This window comes from Cloeon dipterum, chromosome 2 (genome assembly GCF_949628265.1).
Source record: "Cloeon dipterum chromosome 2, ieCloDipt1.1, whole genome shotgun sequence".
Classification (NCBI taxonomy): Eukaryota; Metazoa; Arthropoda; class Insecta; order Ephemeroptera; family Baetidae; genus Cloeon; species Cloeon dipterum.
In genome coordinates this window covers 16,844,035-16,865,319 of record NC_088787.1, presented here as the reverse complement: position 1 = coordinate 16,865,319, position 21,285 = coordinate 16,844,035, and the positions used below count along the sequence as shown (strand labels likewise).

At 41.7% G+C, this 21,285-nt stretch overlaps 1 protein-coding gene across 8 annotated transcripts in view; it reads right to left on the bottom strand.

Moving 5' to 3' along the window:
* bru3 (bruno 3) overlaps positions 1–21,285 on the bottom strand; it is a 375,654-nt gene that overhangs the window by 245,747 nt on the left and 108,622 nt on the right. The gene's annotated exons all lie outside the window — the stretch shown is intronic.

Below are 21,285 nucleotides of genomic sequence, written 5' to 3'. Positions count from 1 at the left end.
CGTTTACTTGTGTACACCCGGAACGACAAATTCACTGTTACACTGTAAACACAGAGAGTTGTAGAGGTAAACATGTATAATTGATCTGAAGGAAATATGAAGATTGCTCATCGTCGACAGCGTTTCCCTATTTATTTACGCAGAAATTAACATCAATTAAAAAGTTTTATATAAGTCTCTTACATTGTTAAAAGTTTTAAATTATGACTTTTCATTTTATTCAAAAACAAATATGGAGTTTGTTCAAAATTAATGAAAAGCAAAGACGTAGAGGATCAAAACTCAAGAATCCCAACGATGTGACTGAATGGAATCATGGGCCATTCGCGAATCAGGCCAAAATTAACTCAATCTGGATGAACATTTGGTCCAATTTAATTTCATAGCCCGCAGATTAAAGCGCTGGAAGTCATGCTCCCCAGGGGTGAATTAAAATTAGCATGGCAGCGAGCGTGTTATTGCTGCAAGGAGTGTTTGTTTGCAGGCGACAGAGAGTAGAAGCGGGAGCAGCAAAACATGCCGAGCTGGCTGCTCCCGTACTCTGAAAGTGCTGGTGACAAAGTCTGGTTGGCTGGCTGTCTAAATTAAAGTTTTGCAATAAGGAAATTGAGTTCATAATAACAATATCAGGCAGCTCACGAGAGACGCCGCGCGCATATTAAGTTTTAGCACGAGCCGCTGCAGCTGAATAGGAGGCAAATTAAATTTAATATTATGATTTTTGGATCTAATTAAAGATAGTGCTCGAGCTCTCTTTTGTCCTCGCTGCTTGCAGTGTGCGCCTGTTCGTAAACACGCTGAGCGCAAACAATGTGACGAGAGAAGAAAGAGGGCGGCACAGCATCTTCCACGAGAGGCTGTCTGATTCCCTCTGCTTATTTCGTGCAGCAGCGAATGCCTCCAGGAATTATAAGTGTTCTTGCTTACTTCGGATTCGTCATTCGCGTACAACATTAGTACGCAACGTTTTCCCGCAACTCTCGCAGGGATAGTCAGTGAAAACGGGACGCCCCAGCCAGCCAGCGAGAGTCTCTCTGCCTTTTCCACCTGCGTGTGCAAAGAGCAAGCACACAATGTTGCATGAAGAGACGGTGAAAAGGCAAAATCTTTTGGATCCCAGATGTGCGTGTTTCTCTTCCACATTGAATTAAAGAATCTCCTGCTGGGTTTTTAAAAGAATAAGAGAGAAGGGTTCGTAAACAATAGTTATATAGATTAGTCATTTTGAAATTAAAATATTACTGCATAGCGTGACAAGGCGTTGATCTAAATTAATTTCTAAAAAAATAGTGTATAACTCTTTAGTTAGTTAGTTAAAAAAGGACATAAAATTCGCATCAGTTTATTAGAAATGTTCAGCTGTGTAAGTTGTTTGAAAATTTCTCCAACAAAGCATGAGTAAATGAATCTGACAGAGTTCAATAATTGCAATTTTCCCTTTGAAATCCTGCACAAACATCAGAGCGAGTAAGAGTAGCAAATGCGGATTAGATGAAACTTTGCACAGAGAGTACGGCCAAATCCAGTTGAATTACTGAAACTGCCACAAAAGCGAACAACACACGAGGTGCGTCTGTCTGCCCTCCTCTCTGACGAACAAACTGATTTGAATATTGCAACTCTGGCAATTGGTTGTGTTTGTACTACTCGTACTACTACTACTACTTCACATTTCATACACACTAAAACAGACATACAACTGTTATAGGCAATGTGTGAGCTAGAGAGGCAGCCACACACCGGTGGGCGAGGAAAACTACTCGAGAATTGCAAGCTGAAGCGACTTTCACTAACTTGTGCGCAACTGCAACAACTATTTAAAGTGGTTTGTTACAGGATCAAGTTGGGATGGGAGAACCTCGCGTTTTCAAACCGCGGAAGAACGTAGAATGCTTTTGTGTCGATACAAACTCACCACTTCAGAGGAACTTTCAAAAGGATAAGGATTGATGCATTTTTAACAGACTTTAAAGCCACCGTTCAATGAAACAAATAAAGTTGTTGTTACTCCAAAAGAGCAGTGTTTTTATTGAACTGAAAAGCATTAAAAATCGCATGTGTGCGAAATGTGAATTTTGTCGCAGCATGAAAGTCATTTGTGATAAAGCACCACATCCAAGTAGGCAACGAATGCTTAAGGAAACTCAAAGTTCAGTTTCCCTCCCGCTATCTTGAACCTTTTATTTTGTCTCTGCGCTCGCCGGGAGTGAATATTAAATCAGGAAATTCAGAGTATAAGTTAGTTTAGAGTTAATATTTGTGTTGCAACTTATGATAAAACGAATAAATGTATCTCGGGCCAGTTCTTTTTCAGCTCGGCTTCTCCGCCGGCGAGTAATAATAAAATAAACATGGAGCATTAATGCAATCTCGTCCGCGAAGGCGAAAGATTTGCTTCATAAAACGGCGGACTCGCCTGCGAAACGGAGATAGTCAGAGAGCAGACTGCCTCTACCCGCAGCACGTAGCGATGCCACGGCGCGATATAAATCAATTTTAAAACTTGTGCAACTCAGTCTCGCACTAATTATTCTCCTTCGCGGAAATTTCGCCCGGCGGAGGCGGCGTTGTTTTGTTTGCGGCGGCGGGTGCATCTCGCGAACTGACTAACTTTTGACTCAATTTGCATAACCGCGACGACGGCGCTCGCTCATATTCAGCCGAAGAGAACGGAATTTAATAGCACACGCTTCACTCTGAATGGAGAATGATGAAGTGGCGAAGGAATTCAGTCATGTGTTTTGTGGTTTGTCTCATTTTCGTTCAAAAACTAAAATTAATTCCATTCTTCCCGCCTTCCAGTTCATCTGTGCGCCGTTAAGATATCTCTGTGTTTTGTGATTGCAATTCGAACCCAACAGGTCACGGCTAGTCCACCGACAGAATGTTCCGTTCGCCATTCCAAAGTTTGCCCGGCCCCAGTGAAGAGGTTCTGAGCGCAATACAAGTGCAGGAGGGCGAATTCCTCCGTCGGAATTGGCTGCAATTTGCTCAGCCATCTGCACGCTTGGCATTTCGTCATTAGGCGGCTGGTCCGGCCGCCTGAACAGCAGCTACAGCTCGCGCGCGCGTGTTGTATTAAAATAAGCTGTAATAAAGATCAAATAGCAGCTGCGAGCAGAATACGAGTAATTTAGCGAGGCGTGTGCACCAGCCAAATTAAATATATCCGCCGAAATTCATAACGCCTCCGACACTTGGGTCATAAAAGCCGCCGCTCGCTCCTAGCAGGGCTAGCTGTTGCTTTCTTTGTGCTCATGTGCTTGTTTTGAACCGCGCTCACTTAATTGCCAACCCTTTGTGTTGCACAATCGAAAAATTAATTAAAACACACGTCGAATCCGAGCAGGATTTATGGCGAAGGGGAAACACACTGCACTTTGTGTAATTTAAACTGACAGGTTTCCTGTGATGTAGAGATAGTTGGTAGGCAATCCGCGCAGCACATCTGATGCACAGGTTGCATATTACTACACGCTATCAAGCTACTCCTCTAGAATTTACATATATATTTATGTGATTCAAATTTTAAATTGTAATTTCTCACGCTTTGAGCTAGTTGAAATGAATCAGGTTTTGCATGGATTGCTTTCGAATAAATTTGACTTCAAATTGGCCACGGGAAACTGAACCTAAAAAAACTTTCAGCAATGGAAATGTTCAATGTTTTTGATTCATGTTTAATATGATCACTTCTTATGTTCATTTATAAAATGTTTAAATTTGAGTCAAGTTTGCTATTTTAGTATCTCACGATTCCCTTTCAATATAATATTGTCCTTCTGCGCTGTTTTTTGCTCCTGTAGAGATGAATGTCATTCAAATTGACCTCATTTGAAAGTTAAATTGAATTTGAATTTGCAAAAGTGTATGCATCAGCTGCTTTTTTCACAAAGTCAATGTAAACAGGCCCCAGTTGAAAATGTACAGAAGCCATCGCATCTTCGACTGAAGTTAAACGCCCCTTCGTCGTTGGGTTTGGTGTAGTTTTCGATCTGGCCGGTGCTCGGGGTATCTGCTAAAACTCATCTGCGGCTTTCATTCCAATAAAAATTCCATTCGACCGAATTTCATCAGAAAAATCAATTTGCGGAGAGGAGGGCGCGTACAAAGCTCGCTTCGCCGGATATAATAACGCGCGCACGCCGGAGCAGCCGGTCGATTCGGTATTCCGACTCCACACGTAGGGAGCAGCAGGCAGCTATACTGATCTCCTAATTATCGGCGTAATTTATTAACGTGTTGGCGTCGGGTATTATCAGCGGCAGCAAAATACCTGCCTCCCTGTCTTGCCGGTCAGTTTGAATGTAACAGCAGAGGTGTCCGGACGGCGGTCGAAGCCTTTAGCGCGGCGATAATTGAAAGATAAGAGCCAAATCCCATTACTGCCGCTATTGACTCGATCGACACTAAAACTTTTCCAACCTATTTCTCCGCTGGCTGGATGGTTCCGGATGGATTATAAAATAATAAATTCCCCGACGATAAACACCAGTAGCACGTAGTACGCCGGAATTAATAGATAATGCGGCGCGGCGGCGGCGGCGGGTACTCCCCGTCTCTCCGTTCTCTCGTTGGCTTCTGCACGTTTAATTAGAAATTTCCAGCCTAGCCATTTGGTGACGGGCTCGTTTTGCTAGCGCGATCGTAAAACTGGAAATTTTGATAAAATGCTAATTTACACGTGTCTCCCTGGGCGGGAAAAAGAGCCGTCTCGTGTGCGCCTTTATCATTACACGTGGAATTTTTTATGGGCAACATTAAATCACGGCGAGTCGCTACTTTTCATTCTTATTCAGGGAGTAGATAATACGCCGAGTTATAAACTTTGGTAAAAATATTATGTCCCGGGCATAAAGAGAGCAGAAGACGCGCCGCCGTGTAAAAATTTATCAGCGCCAGCGCCGCGCCGAGTGAAATATTTTACTGCAGCCACCGCGGGCGCTTTCGCAAGATGCTCTCGAGATATTGCACAAGCGACAGCACACTAGTTTGCAAATCATTCTCAACTCCACGGCACCAGCCTCTACCGGCGCACTCTGCTTTCTCAACAATCACACGAGCGCCAAAGTTTACGCACCAGATAAACATTTTCCCCTGCGCTTCAGAGATGCTCAAGATATGTTTTCTTGGTCCAACAGTCTGGCAGGGCGAAGTAAACAAAAGTGATTCTGCAGCTTTTATGAAAATCATTTCGCTCCCAACAACGTGCAAATTGTTGACTTATCCCTCCTACTAGCATGTTCGTGTTGTACAACAAAATTCACAATTTTCAGAATATTGAAACTTTTTTCGAGTGGATAAAAGAGTTATTTTATTGCAAACGCCTCAAAAAGAAAGGATGGAATTATGGCTTGGTGAATTGTTGCAAGAGTACATTTTGCCGCAGGAAGAGGCGAAATAAACACGATTTTTTCACTTCTATCGTTCGTACTCAGAAGCAAGTGCATTCAGACGTTTTAAACGGCCATTTATTCATAATTCTCTGCAGCATATTCTGTGGCATATATTGTATTTCATTTTTAAGCGGAGTGCAGCTGACGAGGCCTGCGGGGGCCGAAACAGAGAGCTGTATGGCACAAAAGCGTGTGATATTTTTTCTTATCCACCCATTCCATATAATTTCAGTTTTTTAGCCACTGTAAACTCTATTCTAGAGTTAAATTTCACCTGTCTTACCTTTGTTTTGCTTACAATAATACATGTCCTAACTTTGGCTGCTGCGGCTTTTAATTTTATTGCGTTTTTCTACCAATCAACAGGATGTAAGATGAAAGGCACCAAATTTACTGTAAAATTTACTGGTTCAATAAAGGTTTCACAAGCAATAGTAAAATTGTTATCACGCTATATACATATGGCATGAAAATATTAATCCCACTGAAAACAATTTCATTCATTCGCTTTGCCAATGAAACACACGTTATTTCCCTCTTTCTTTTCGCTCTGCTTCGTGGAAGTAGAATTTCACCAGCGGCAGAGAACACCACACAGTTGTTAGCCGAGTCGCGCGATTGAAAAACGCTGATTCTGAGAACGCCGGGTTCGTTAGTCTAGCTATTCGCTGCACTCGCGGGTATGAGAGCGGCGGGGCGTTTAGCGATCAAATTACCGCGCGAGCGGGAGTGGCGGGTCTGATAAAGAAACTCCTCATTTCTGATTGAAAATAATTCGAGCGGGTCGTGACTGCAGCGTGCTGATAAACCTGCCGACCAGTGCCCGCTGGGTGAAATACAAATTGCGCTCGGCTCTCAATCGTGCTGACAGATTAAAAAAATCCAAGAGAGAGTTTATGTGCGAGAGTAAGGAGTTGGTCGGTTGCATGCGAGCCAGTTGCATGCAAACGGCTTCTTTCTCTCTCTCTTTGCAAGGTGATAATGGAGATTAACAGATCATTACGCGCGATAAGAGCCGTCCGTCCGTCCAGAAGAGTCTTCACTTTGCATCGAAAGCTGCCAGCACACCCTTCATCCTTTTCTTCGGCAGCCGACGTGCGTTGTTATCTTTTAATTTATTTCGCGAGTCATTTCGTTGGAGGGCCGTCGTTTGGCGGAGGCTAATTTCGGAGCAGCAGCAAAGAAAAGTACTTTGCTGCTGCACCGCCTGCCTGCTATGTGCGCGTATATACACAGACCCTTAAGCACAGGTGTGCTCGTCTCACGATAAAATTACAAAGAGCTCTGCTTTTTATACTCATAACATGGCCGCCGGCGTGTGTTGGCCCTTGAATTTATAGGCAGCAGCTAACTCGTTTGCGTCGGACTTTTGACTTCGCAGCATACGTTCACTTAAAGAACTTTTTATCTATTATTGAGATAATTACGAAAAAAATCGGTTGCATTTTCCTCTCCACTTCATAATAAATTTGATTAGATTATTTTTCTATTTTGTAAATTATTTTGAAATAGAGCAAGCTACATTAGAGGTGTGAAATTAGAACGGCTGACCATATTTCTTTCTGAGCTTTTAGTTTTCATGGGACCATCATAATTCAAATCATGCAGCTATTTTAGCCATGAATTAGTTATCTGAATCTGCCAAAACTGCCTTTGTAAAAATCTTATACAAAAACTCGAGGAAACCCCAATTATATGATTCTTATTTCTTGTCTTTTGCCCGGGGCTGATTTTTTAATTCAAATTTATTTGGTAAAAAAATAGATATTGATTTTCCAGACCGAATTTTCTTTTTTACGATAATTTAAAGAAATATCAACTATTCAAATTTCTTTTAAAATAGAAAACCCTCTTCTTTTCATAGCTAGTAAACATAGCGTACGTCCTATTATTAATTAATTATAAGGTTAGCTTATTTGTTGAACCGTAAATTTGAAAGACAAAGAAAAACTCTTTACGTGGCTTTTTAATAAATCAAACACGTTCGATTGCAACTTCCACGAATCCGTCCGTCTAGTATATACCTCCCCTTCAAAAGCTCAGGCGATCAGCTTACTGTTTTGAGGCCTAACTTGAAATATTAATGAGAACGAGTCCCCTCGTTTTTAATCCGGAAAAAGCTGTCAGACTGCAGAGCACGACTCGAGTGCTTTTCGCAGGTCTAACTCGATATTTTGATTTCGGGCAAGGGGAGTCACGCTCGTCATTCCCGAGAAAACACATCAAACTCGATCGCAGGAAGACGTAAAGCAGTACGGTTTGAAGTTATATTGACTCAGTTGTAACACCTGTCGTGCATGCGTGTCTATATGGCCCCGACCCTTCAAATTGGAGGAATAACCCACCAGCGGGCACCTTGCCGTCGGACCATTATGTTTCCATTTCTACTCGCTTTACAGCCCTCCCTGTGTACCTGTGTATTCGTTTCCCTGGAACATTCCGAACGATTCGAGTCGTTTTTTTATCATGCTGCCATTTTCATTGACGGTACCGCCCTCTGCTTTTTACGAGTTCACGGCCACTTGACTATTTATGAGAAAAGGATATTCCGTAATTCGGAATTATTTGGTCGGGATTGCCGCTGGCATTCATTATTTGCAGTTTCACAATCGGGGATTTGCTGCTCGGAATGGCATCGCAGTACATTCCGTAATTACCAAGGTGTAAATTATTGACGCGGCCGTGCGCATAAAATCAATTTATTCAGGGCCGGTCGGGGAAATTAACCAATAAAATATGGACGGATTTGCAATGCGCGCGCAAAATCCACTTCAACTGCCGGTAATAACTCCATTGGGAGTGAATTCCACGAGTGTCAAAAAGTAATTAGTGTGCGCACTGTTATAGATTAACTCTCTCACATCAGCTATTCTCCGCGTCCGAGTTAAATGCAGCATGAATAATGCATTGGCTGAAAGAATGAACGGAAGAAAGGAAAAATTACATTCACATTTCCTCGTCGTCTCAAGCCTTTTAATAAAAGCAGCCACGGAAAAATCTCTACGCGGGGGTAATCAACTTTTAAAAACATTTCAGCGCCCTTTCATAAGCAGCTTATAGGTCATATCTGGGTGCCATTATGCAAGAGAAGGAAGCAATTCTCCCGGCCTTTAGAGCGTCGCTCCATATGAAAGCAAGAGAGAGAAAGAAAGAAAAATAAAAATGAATCCGGCAGCTAAAATGAAAAAAAAACGAGAGAAAGAGAGAGTGCTACTAGCTAGGGTGGTTGAGAGAAAGAGGGATTGCGCGTAAAAAGGGGCTGCTGACGAGATACTTTTGCACCGAATTAGATAGAAAAATTTTCTGCCTTGCTGCTAAAATGAGTCGCAGCTTTGATCTACCTCTTTTTTTCGCCCGAGAGAAAGTTTCGTTTCGCAGGGCGTAATTAATGGTTTGTAAATGAACGCCTTAATAACTAATGGCCCGCAAATCGATCGTAAAATCTTTCTCGCGCGCACAATTTTTCCCTTGCTCGCAGTCATCTTTCATAAAACTCGGCACGGACGGGTTGCCGCAGCGTATTGAAAAGTTTTAATGAGGTATTTGGCCTGCGGCAAAAATCGACTTTTGTACTAATGGAATTTTTCCTTTCACGCAAGTTTTGCGGCTGATTGATCATTGCGAAAGCTCGCTCACAGCTGCATGCCTGACACCTTTTACAGCGAGTATGTATATACTTCCAATTTGCTGAGCGGAAAACCGTCTCAAACTAGCACTTTGCCAGAAAGATATCGATATGATGTATACTTCAAAGGATAATTTCTTTATATTTTTACTTTGATTAATTGTATTTAAATGCAGAGCAGTAGTGTTTCATTCGAATGATCTTTTGTTTTAAAAGTACTGCTGAAAATCAAGAGTTTGGTATTTGTTTAGCACTACTTCTTATACGTTAAATACGAAAGTAAAACGACCCAGAAGCCTTTGATTCTAATTTGAAGGGTGCTGTCTGACTTGTAAAAATAAATAATGCAATGCGATTAGAAACATCATCGAATAAAACGGAATAAAAGAAATATGATCTGTTAGATCTTGAACGATGACCTTTAAACTGGTATTCATTTGATTGAGTTCGTGGGGGGGGGGGGTCCAAAGAGCAAAATACTCTTAAAAGTTAAAATAGCGGTTTACTGATTTACTTTAGTGTAAATTGAAATCTTGCATGAATTCCGTTTATGAATCTAAGCATGGGCTAAAACAGCATTTCACTTTACATAAAATATATATTTGTTGGTTTTATTTTAGAACTGTGAAGAAAGAGCTTTTTAAGGTCTGTTTATTAAATTGCTTTCAGGAATAAGAAATAGAGTACATTTATATCCCATCCACCCACCATGTAACTGAATCGAGCAAATGGGCTCTTGCACCCATGAAAGTGCTCGCTCCATGATTCGCCACCCACGACTTGTAGCTGCAGTTTTAATTGCCGGCAGGCGAGAGAGCACTTCGCAGACGCATTTCCATTAAGCGCCGTCATAATCCTCGTTCGAGGAGACTTGGAGATTTTGAGCCGCAAGTCACGTATGCACGTATACCGCTTAATTCTTGCAAGATTCACGGGCACAAATTGGCAATCTGCGCAGCAGTCATTAGTCTGATTACAATTATACCATGTATATTGTTGCGCGCGGACGTGTCTCTATCACCGCCGTGCGTTGTCAGGGTTGTCAGGAGCTAGCCGGGGCTGGCTGCTCTGGAGTTGGGATAAGGGAGAGAGAGAAAGAGAGAGAGAGAGGCAACTCCGCATAGCCAGCGGCTGGAAATGAAACAACTCAGTGGAGCTTTCGAGCTAGTCATGTGTGACGCAATAGGCCTCGACAAGCGTGCAATTGTTTGCGCTCGTGTCGGGCCTAATGGCCGCTTTATAAATATTTCACGCGACCCGGCGTGCAGTGGCCTTTAATTAAAATTGCAATTAGCAATTTTCAGCACGGATAGTTTTGATTTGAATCTGCATCAGTTATTTTCATGTGGCCCGAATACTGTCATTTGTCCCAAAAATTAGCAAAGGTGCGAGCTTGAAATGAAAAGTCTTTTTTTTAAACCAAACTGTTCTATATAAATGCAACGGCCAGTGTTTTCATATTCACCCTTGTAATTAATTCTTCTAATGGTTTAAAATGTATTGTCAATTTTATATTTAATTAACATTTTTATGTCAAAAAATGAAAATGACGAAAAATGAAAATCAAGTAGTAGACATTTTGGTAGTTAAATTAATTAAAAAGCGGTATATATACTTAGCTATTGATCCGCTCACTTTTTTAGAGTTAACCCTAAATTCAATAGTAGTAATAGCATGAATGGTAGCAAATTTACTGAGCATTTCAATGCGGATATTTTGTGCATTATCATTGCAAATAAAAAAATAATAAAGAACTAAAGAACTATATTTCTTAATTTAACTGAAATATTTCACGGAAATCTGAGTCTTGTGCCCGCAGTCAACTCTGAACGAAGTGGGGCGAGGCCGGTGTACACGTGAAACACTTCTGTCTTAATTTCTAAAATCTCTGAGCAAACTGTGAAAAGTTTGGCGGCTAAAAGCCTCTTAGGTGCAGCGGCAGAGGCCTTGGCTGCTACCCACTTCCGACTCTTGTGCATTAATGCATTATGAAGGGCTCGTGGGCGTGTCAATTTGAGCCATTCTGCTTGGCAGCGCAAGTAGAGCAAGTTGATATCGCCCCGTGGCCCTAAAAGTTTCTCCACCTATAAATGCACTTGTACCGGCGTAATGCGTGCGTAGAGCCCGAGCGAGTGTCCCGACCGGTTGGCTGCCTATCTGGCAGGGGCCGCTCAAAGGCAGCAAACGACAACGAGCCAACTAGAAAAGCATCTGTGTGCCGCGCTCGCTGCTAAATTCTTTAGTCCTGCACCTTGGGGGATACTCGCGCCGTCGTCGGCGTGCGGCGTAACCGAAGAGGAGGTGCGGACTCAAGAGAATGAGCAAAGTCGGCTTGGCCTGGCTGCCAGCCTGTCCGACGAGAACGACGACGGCGGCGGCGGCGGCGGCGACGACGACGACACGCCGGAGTAACTAACTGCGCGCGACACACGATACATCATCTTTATGGCTGTAATTTTTTAATACTTCACTCCGTTTAATTGAATGGCTCGAGCTGTGCACCAGAGTGAGCGTTTGTGCACAGAGCGCCAGGTCGCGCGTGGCGAAAAGCACAAATCATCAGGTGAACAATGTGCTTTTAAAAGCTTCCTTTTAATTATTGCTTTTATGATATTAAATTCTCGATTACAACTATTTGTGATTTTTGTTAACTTTTATGGAAGGAACTATATGCACCATTGTGACAACTTACCGTTAATTTTTAAAATGAAAAATTGTACTATTTCATCTGATATTTTTTACACGAAAGATGACTTTTTTGCTCTTTTTTATCCCTGTCCGAGGACCGGGAAGGGCGCGCACTGCACTAGCACGAATGCTGAAACCCGGGTCCCAATAATACCGCGAACGGATAACATGGGCGCTCCAGGCCGCACAGGGACCCAGCCTACTGAAGGGCCACTTGCCTCCGCACCGAGCACTTTTTGAAACGCTAGATATTCGTCCCTTGATGCCAAATCACGCATGCTGGAAAGGTGCAAACCAGCAAGTAGGGGGTAAAGTGAAATTTAAATTATTTAAACTTTGAAACAAGTTTGATGGTGATATTAATTGGTTGCAAAAGACAACTTTTTGTAGACGTCGCTGAGGTATTGATTTAGATGCGAATTGTTTAAAAATCATATATATCTGCAGCAAATGACTAAAATTATGAAAATTATTCGTTTTAGCGTGTTTTAGATTGTGATTGAGAAATTGAGCGATTTAATGGATTTTGACAAGAGTTTAATAACCTTAATTCGCGCTCAATATCAGTCTGTTGGTTTCAAACATGCCGGGAAATTTGTTGCGGAACTAAACACATACATAAATGTCCCAAAATGAAGTCAATGAAAAAAAAATTAAAAGGGTTTCTAAGCTAAATCAACTAGACCCCCAATTTAAAACTGGAATAAAATCGTTTTTTGCGTGTTTAATCTATATAAAATGTATTTCACAATAAATTTTCAAATGAGAATTATATTTAAAAAAATAAACCACCATAGTAATTTTAATTTGAGATTTTATGAATATTTCTTCATCTAACATATTCAGTACTATTGGTACTATTGAAATAAACGGTGATGGATGACTTCAATAAATATTTCACCATCTTTGAATGAACCAAAATACTGACGCAGAGATTCCCAACAAAGATAGATCTCATCAAAATGATGTTTATATTCAATTTTACCTTTCGCAGGCTGCGTGTGTGGCAGCCTTCAAAACAATGGAGTCTATCACTCCACGCTGCGTGAAATATGCGAGCTGATCAATCGATAAATTACCCGTCCAGTGAAATATCGGCTGAATAAACAATTCGCACAGCAGATATATTGGTTAATATTTATCATGCACAAAGAAGCAGCGGGCATGTAGAACATGATTGGCACATCATCTATAACCCAATAAACACGGCGTGCACAAACGACACAACCAGAAAACACGCCGACTCTCTGTGTTGGCTGCTGCTGGCGGAGTTATTGCCGCGGGCGGCCCAACACTGCTCTCATTATCAAACCATCGGCGATGGAAAAAATTGCCCCGCACGGAATCAAGCCCCGTGCCAGCACACCCAGCACACCGGCCCGATCGCCGAACGCTAAAATTCTGATCCATCTCTTGGGATATAAAAAGTGACAGATTTTCTGCACAAAAATTTTGAACGCATTTTTTCGGGCACAGTCACTTTTCCAGTACTTATAAATTATAACATTTAGCTATTAAACTAGACACAGTTATTGGTAGGACATGTCAAGCAGACCATGATAGTTTTAAGTGTCCAAATTTGATTTTTAATTCGGTTGCGGTAAAGATTTTGCTTTATTATTAATACAAAAGAAAATGATAAATCGCAATTCACCAGTTGTGTAAGCCCTCAGTGTTCAAAGCTGTCAACAGATGGTGCCACCGTATACTTTCGATTTTAAAGCACTTTCGCTGCGATTTGTACACAATCCTGCCACTGTGCATTCTACACTTAATATGTTTTCTTTGGATGTATGGACTAATTTTTGTTTTCGCGGACTATACTTTTAATTTTGAAATTCTTTTACGGTTAACAGAAGAAAACCATTTTGCTCATGTGTTGGATAAAAATTTTCTAGATAATGAGAGATAGAGAAAAAACAGCCTACGGAAACAAAGAACCACCACAGCGTGGATTGCAAAATGGTAGATTTTGCAAATGCACGTATGCAAACAACAGCAACTCTACTCTTGCAACACAAAAACAAAATATCGACTACAAAATGGCTCGCAGCTACCAAATGGCTGGTGGAATTTCCATTGGAAAACTGGCCAATCGACATAAATTATGTAAAACGCGTGGAAAGTAATTGAAAAATTAATTAAACATCAACATGGACTGCTGGACGATGGATAAATTTATGGCGTGCGCGCAATAGAACAGCATCGGGTTTAATTATTGACGCCGCCGGCTGCCGGTCGACAAACAAGCTGCTGTGTCGGAATAATAATTTGGTGGAGGCTAATAGAAAAATAATAACATTTGCGTCGGCCAGTGGGTCGGTTGTTGGTCCTCCGAAGGGCAGCCAACCCGCCGCGCGTGGCCATCAATCACTGTTAAAAAGCTGCTGCTGGCTAAGCTCTTCTTATTTTTTGCCCTTTTTATTTGCCAACTCATGCCTTTATTGTGTATACATACACGAAATTGCTCGAGAGCCATAAAAAGAGAGGAGCAGCTCCTCCACGCTCGCTTTTCTGAAGAGAGATGAGAACCAAAAGAAAGAAAGCACGAGATGCCAGCTAGGCAGCCGCTTCAGTCGCCGCCGACATCAGCCTTTAATTTTTCAGCCAAATTTGTTTAGCATATTTTACCCATCAAATATGTGTAAGAGAGATCAACTCTTTGTGTGCCGCAAAACACAGACCTAATTGAAATTTTCAGTCGCTTAAAGAGCGAACAAAATCTTTGATCTTGGTGAAATATCCAACTTTCACAGATTCAAGAGCAAATTCAATTTAAAAGGATACAAAATCTTCATATATACTTAATTGTACAGAGATACAGTAACATTTTATTTTCATGCTATTTTTTCTGGGGAAAAATTTTCTGGATGTACTTCATTTTGTTTCAACTCAATAACGTTCAGTGTTGGGAACAATAGGGATGTGGGTGTTGCACACTCACAAATGGTCAGAGCTGAGGGAAAGAAATCAATAAAACGTCATTTCAACGCGGACATGGCACTATAAATGCTATTAAGCCGCGATGCAAAACATTGCGAGACCGAGCGCAGAATTAATTACAGTTGTTATGTTTCGCATTATTCAGCTCGGGCACTACATTATTAAAATTCAATTACGGGAGCATCATAATAGGGTTCGACAGGGTACAATGCAGTATAATAGAGGCTTCGTCGGCATTATGCAGATTGAAAGGGGTCAGCAAAGCCAAGTGGCTCGCTTGCTTGGCTGGTTCGATCGCGCAGTGGACAAGAGCGAGACCTTGTTCTAGACACACACGTGATGAATAAATATTGGCAAAGACACGATCTAAGGACAGTAATTGGCGCGGCCTATATAATGCATTAGTCAGTGTTGTTCCATAGTTACCTTACGCTTCCAACCAAGATGAAGATGAAGTCGACAAATTAGGGCACTAAATGAACAGGAAATCAACCGCTTCCACTTACCTAGAACAGAAAAAAGGAAAAAATTAGCAACTGCATTAATGGCGGTGTAAAAATAGCCTCCAGGCTTTAAAATAATTAAGTCTTAAATCAAGAAAAGAGATATAACATTTTAGATCAAATTTTAACTTCAAATCTTTTCATTTGTATTGAAAATTTATTTTCCGCAACTCACTGAGACCTCAATTTTTTGTATGATCCTCTGCTGGCTCCTAGTCAAATTGACTCTATTGTTACCATATTAAGCAGATCAAAATTAACGCAAATTTGTTTCCAGTGGGCTGCTCTTGATTTGGAAATGGTCATGTTAACAACAATGCGATGCTGGCAAATGCATTCTGTAGTTCCCAACTCTCATTGTTCCCAGCGGATCCATTTACATGATGTCGAGCGGCGCACTGTCCGTTCCAGCTCTGGATATTAATTATCGGCAGCATTGCATGTCAACCTGCTGCAGACGACGGGCCCAAGTCAAGTATAAAGAAGCTGCGTGATGTGCGCGCACTGGCTCTTTGCGGCCGAGCCTCCAATTAACCGCCGCCGTGCAGGACCGATAAAAGCGGAAGATGGGTATCTCTGGAAAGCTGGCCTGACTAATTGCTGCGTATAAATTTCGACCGCAGAACACCCGCAAAAAATAAGCGCGCGAGCGCGGGGTGTGACAAATAATCAGAGGATCGGTTGCAAAAACAAGTGGAATGGCGCAAAATGCGATGTGGCATGCGCAGCTCTCGAAATTGGATTTACAGAATAGCTTTTTGTTTATAGGTTCCTGTCTGGCAGCTGTGATTCAAAGAGTGACGTGTGCTCGCAGTCAAGCAGCTATTAAAATAGATGTAATTTAATTCAGATATATTTTATGAAACATTCTTATGCATTGAATATATTTCTTAAAATTAATAAAATTTCTTTATGTTTGAATTCCCCTAACGTTTTTAGTCACGAATTTTTAGAATCTGTAAACACGATTAATTCAGCACAATACCAGCAAGAATGCAAATTAGTTCATTTTGAAGTAGATCGATACTATATAGAGTTAATTTAAGTAAAACGGTCATCTGGAATAGTTTAATCTAAAAGTGGCCTATTTGAGTCAAAATTAACTAAATTTGAAATAGTTTATAAAAAAATAAATGTCTTCTTTGATTTCCATGTTATTAATTCCTTTACTGTGGTTTATATTGTTAGCTTGTCTGTTCATGTTACGTCCATTTTTTACCTATGAATACGCTTTAGTTGTATTTGTTTCATCAGATGTATTGTCACTTTAAATTTTGTGATAATATGCTGAGTCTTATTGCTTATTAATATCTTAGATGAATTACCAATAAATATTATTTAGTATATTAATATTGTTATGTATACGAGTTGAATTGCACAGAGCTCCCAAGTGCAGATATTACAAAGACAGGACGGATGCAACAAAAAGTGCGATTGTCACATTTCCAGGTCAGCCTGGCGAGAATTCATCAACAGTCAGCGCCACTCAGGCGGTGATCGCTTGATTAGCGTTCAAGAGGCAATAGGTTAATTAAACTGGCACGATGGTGGCGGCGCTGGAAAGTGGCACACCACGTCGCTCACACTACGAGGGTGGCGCACTCGACCCCATCGTTGACCTAGCTGCCTCTCCTCGGCCGCTGCAGTCGAAATTAAGGTTTTCGGTTTGCGGTCGTTTCATGACTCTGCAGTGGCGGTACTGTTCGTCCCTCCACCCCCACCGCTGCCCAATCAATCATCCGCCGTGCTGGGCATGGGCAATAAAATAAAAAAAATACAACAGCAAAAGTCATGGGAGCATCACGCACGCTCGCCCGCTGACTATAAATAATGCACCGCTAAAGAGTGTGCATTGTCCGAGTTGGCCCGAAATTGTCACTCGCAGCGGATTTTGGACGGATTTTCAAATTATTCGTGGGTCAACTGGCGCGCGAAAAATGGTAAGCGTGCGTTTGACAAAAATGACAGATGACCACAGAGCGCCCCAAGGATTTTGCAATGTTTCCGAAATAGGCTTGTCCGTTTGAATTTTAACAGGCGGCTGGTTTTTTGCACACTTGTCATAACAACACACATTCCGCGAACATGTCCCTTGGCAATTTGTGAGAGCTGTAAAACAAACATTATTTATGCGTTTTGTCAAAGACAGCGAGTGTACGCGCGTGATTAATCGCCATATGCTGGTGATTTCGATCAAAAACCGCTTTATTTGACAAACGGAATGAGATATATAACTTTTGTGTATACGTCCATTTATGTACATATTTCTGAGTTTCCAACCAGCGCAACCGTTGAAAAATAAATCACCGCGCTTAATCTAGATTCAAATTTTCAAAGGTTTGATTGTACACAACACTTCCGAAAATATAAAAAAGAGCGAATGCCACCCTCACCTTATCGGTAGCTGCTCGTAAGCCCTAATCGCGACACACAAGCAACATTCTAATTAATATCCAGGCCGCATATTACGAAGCCGCAACTGGCTATAAAGAGTGGCTTAATTAATCATGCGAAATAATTCCGAAACCACCGAGAGATGCAACTAGAGATAGAGATCTGCTTTTATTAATTAACTCACATACACTGCAGGGTGAATAGATATACACGTGTGCATGCATGGCGTGTTCTCTTGTGTGTTTCTGCAATGTATTTATTTAGCGGGTCGCGGGGGCCGCGCTTTGCTCTTGAGCGCGCTAAATTACACTCGCTACCGTGGCCAACACACTCGACGATAAATAACGGTCAATTCCACTCGTTTGCTTGCCGAGTTTAATTACAGACAACCCTGTGTACTGGTAAAAACTATTAATCATATGCAGAAAGGGCATGTATCTCTTCATCAATTTATGTCCGAGGCGACCGTGGGTCACTGATTGAAATCTAGGGTGTCGCTCACAAATGACCGAAAGCACGAGATTGCGCTAACTTATTTCGGCTTTTTGGTTTCTGCGTTATTTACTGATTTGCCATTTTTTTACAAAGAAGGTCATGAGAGTCAATCGTTATTTATTAAACTATGAAATTCGCAGTGTCAGTATAGGTTTTCAATTTAGAGCTGCATGTTACAATTAACTTCATTTTTGCTCTCACATTGGCTAAAAGTGCAGTTTCAAGCAGTAAATATATGGAACTAAGCTTCATGAATATGCATTACATTATATTTATGTAGTTAGAAACGGCTGCAGTGAAATTTAAAGAGGAGTTGACAGCCAGAAATTAGCAGTTGATCAAATAAGTCAGTGCAAATCCGCAATTTCCACTTGTCTGGCGGAGCAAACAAATTCCAATTGATCGGCAGGCTGTGCTGCGAAAGCGAAATACGCTGATAAACACACACACATAGCGCGCCGCCAACTTTATTATTGGATTAGACTGCGAACGACATTGGTGGCTGCGCAGCCGTTGGTGTGAAGCCGCTGGCTGGCTGTGTGTATTAGCGCGGAATAGTTCGTTAGTTTCGTTGTCGCCGGTGCATCCGCTGCACGCCAGCCGTTTACATATTTGGGCTCGTGAGCGTTCTGTTTATATGATTTTATAAAATGCATAATTCATGTGCTGACACAAAAGTTGAAAAGTAAATAAAGTCAGTTGGTCGGCTGGTTGGTCGTGGTCAGCCATTGCTGCGGATTATATACTTTTCGCTGACGCTGAGCACGCTGCAATGACGAAGTTGTGCTGAATCTGTTAGTAAAATTCATCGAAACGTCAATTCTATTTTGCACCATGGAATAACAAAATTCGACAATACACTGGATAATATGTATGATGGAATATGTCGAGGGTAAATCCCTCACTCCTTATGCTTTGTAGTGCAACTTCAATATTTCTGCTCACAACAAAAATAAAACTGTGAGTATCATTAATTTTATTTTTTTCGTGTTCCTCTCTTTCCAACATAAATGAACCCAGCACATGATTAAAATCTGTTGAATGAGGTGCGTTTGGTATCTCGACTCTCTCTTCATTACTAATTTCTGGCCGGGTTGGTCGTCGGGCGTGGCGACGGCAGGCGCTGTGGTCACCAGAGTGTGCATATCTGTGGCCGACTCATTAGGATAAACGTGCGCGTGTTGTCGGCTCGGCGGATTTATTAGGCTTTCGCCTTCTGCTGAAATTAAAAACTAAATAAGTTTTTTTAAACTTAAGCCAGTTTTTGTATCGAGACTTCATCATGGAAACTGAGGTGGGAAATAATATTGTCAAAGATACGATTTTTTATTTAGTTATCTTAGAACACTAAATGATTTTAATGATGATAACTTAGATGATTTTGTTCGTTTAAAGTACAAAATTTCCATCGATCAGGCCTGTGCAAGTGGCTTCTTGACTGTAGAGGTATTGGGTTTTAGATATAAAACTTATTGTTGAGTTTGTTTAGAAGATGCCCCAAATCAATTACAAATGTAGCAAAACTGGAAAAATGCGAATCATGCAAATTGGTTGTGACATAAGACTTTGCAGTAAAATCTAGACCACTTTTAACCGCAATATACTCGGGTTTAGATGGTTGTTAATACGTCAATCAGCCTTTTACTAACCCGAATCATTCCAGAGTTCAGGAAAATATTGATTAGTACAATAACAACAGCAACCCTCTACTAATTGGAACAAAAGATACTCCTTACATTTCCATGCAATTACAAATTTATTTTGTTTTCATTCCTTGTGATTTTAGATATTAATTTTATTAGAATTAAATTTGCCAACACAGATGGAGCCTGTTTGAAGCAGCTTAGTTTCAAAAGAGTGTATCAAAAGTTTCGCCTAATTCGACACCCCTTTACTTGAAATGAACTTTTGAAACAATGAAATGTGCGCGCAAACGAAGCGACAGCAGCAGCAGCTAGCCCTTCTGAACATCGTGCACGAGATTCCGCTGAATAAAACTGGCTGTAATGTAATTTACACTCGAGTTTTGTAGTATAATTAAAGCTCTAAGCTAGCATGAAGCGCGCGCTCTTTCTCTCCCGCTGCTCTAGCGCGGCGAACGAATTTGTGCGCTTTGTATTATGTCCTTTCGCCTGCTTCTCTGCCAGCGTACTATTTGCATCGCAGCCAGGCGCCGGTCCCTAAACGCCGCTTCCAGCCCGGCCCACCAGCCCCATAAAATACTAATACAAAAGCCGGGCTCTCTTTTTCTTGCATAAGCCGACTAATAAGCAAGAAAACTCAGCCATGAGCGAGAGCGACGCAATCAACACATTTTGCTACTCTGCTTGTAATTAATTTTTAGTGTGTGCGAATATTAATTCCGTCCACGGGGCCGTCGTCGACCGACTCTCAGGGCAAAAAGCTGCTGATGAGAAATTCCGTTTAAAGGAGCCGGGGCGAAATGAGTGCTGGCTGCCTCACTTTGAGCGCGTGTTGATGCCAGTGAATCAGTTAGCAACACGACTCATTTGCAATCACTCCCTCGCTGCTTGTGTGCTGCTGCTGCGCTAATGCAGCGCCCGCTTTGAAGCAATTTCATTTGCCTCCGCTCGAACGGCTTTCAGAAACATCGTAAATTTTGTATGTGTTTCGACCTTGTCGCTTTTACAGTCTCGGCGTAAATCAAAATTTCGACGGCCGTAAAAAAAGCCCGAGCGGAAAATTCGATTTGAATGACACGACGTCGTTAATGCGTGCGTTGTAAATCAATTTAGCGGCAGATTTTTGCTGGTTTCCCGGAAGAGGCTCTCCATTGAGCTTGTAGATCAAAAATTGCTGTGCCCAAGAATGCACTCGGGGGCAATTTCCCAAAGAAATAAAAACTTTTCACATATCGCGTCTAGCTGCGCGCGGTACAGAAATTCCCCGGCTGCAGCATCGTCTCCAGAAATAACAACCGTGCTCAATCTCCCCCTTTATTCCAGTGCGCTCTTGGCACGCGGCGTGCTGAGAGCGAGAGAAGGAAGAAAATCGATTGGGTGAAAAATTGAAAATTACTACTAATACAAACCAATTTGCATATCAAACAGACAGCTTGCTGGAAAGAGAGCAGCCTAGCGGTTGCGGATGAAAAAGGAGCCCTCTCGGCGCGCGCGTTTTCAATTTAGTGGTTATTCCCACACTATATTCGCATATATTATGCGAGCCGAACAATAAAAAGCAGCGTGTGTGCGACGCCGAGTGCGAAAGAGACTCCTCC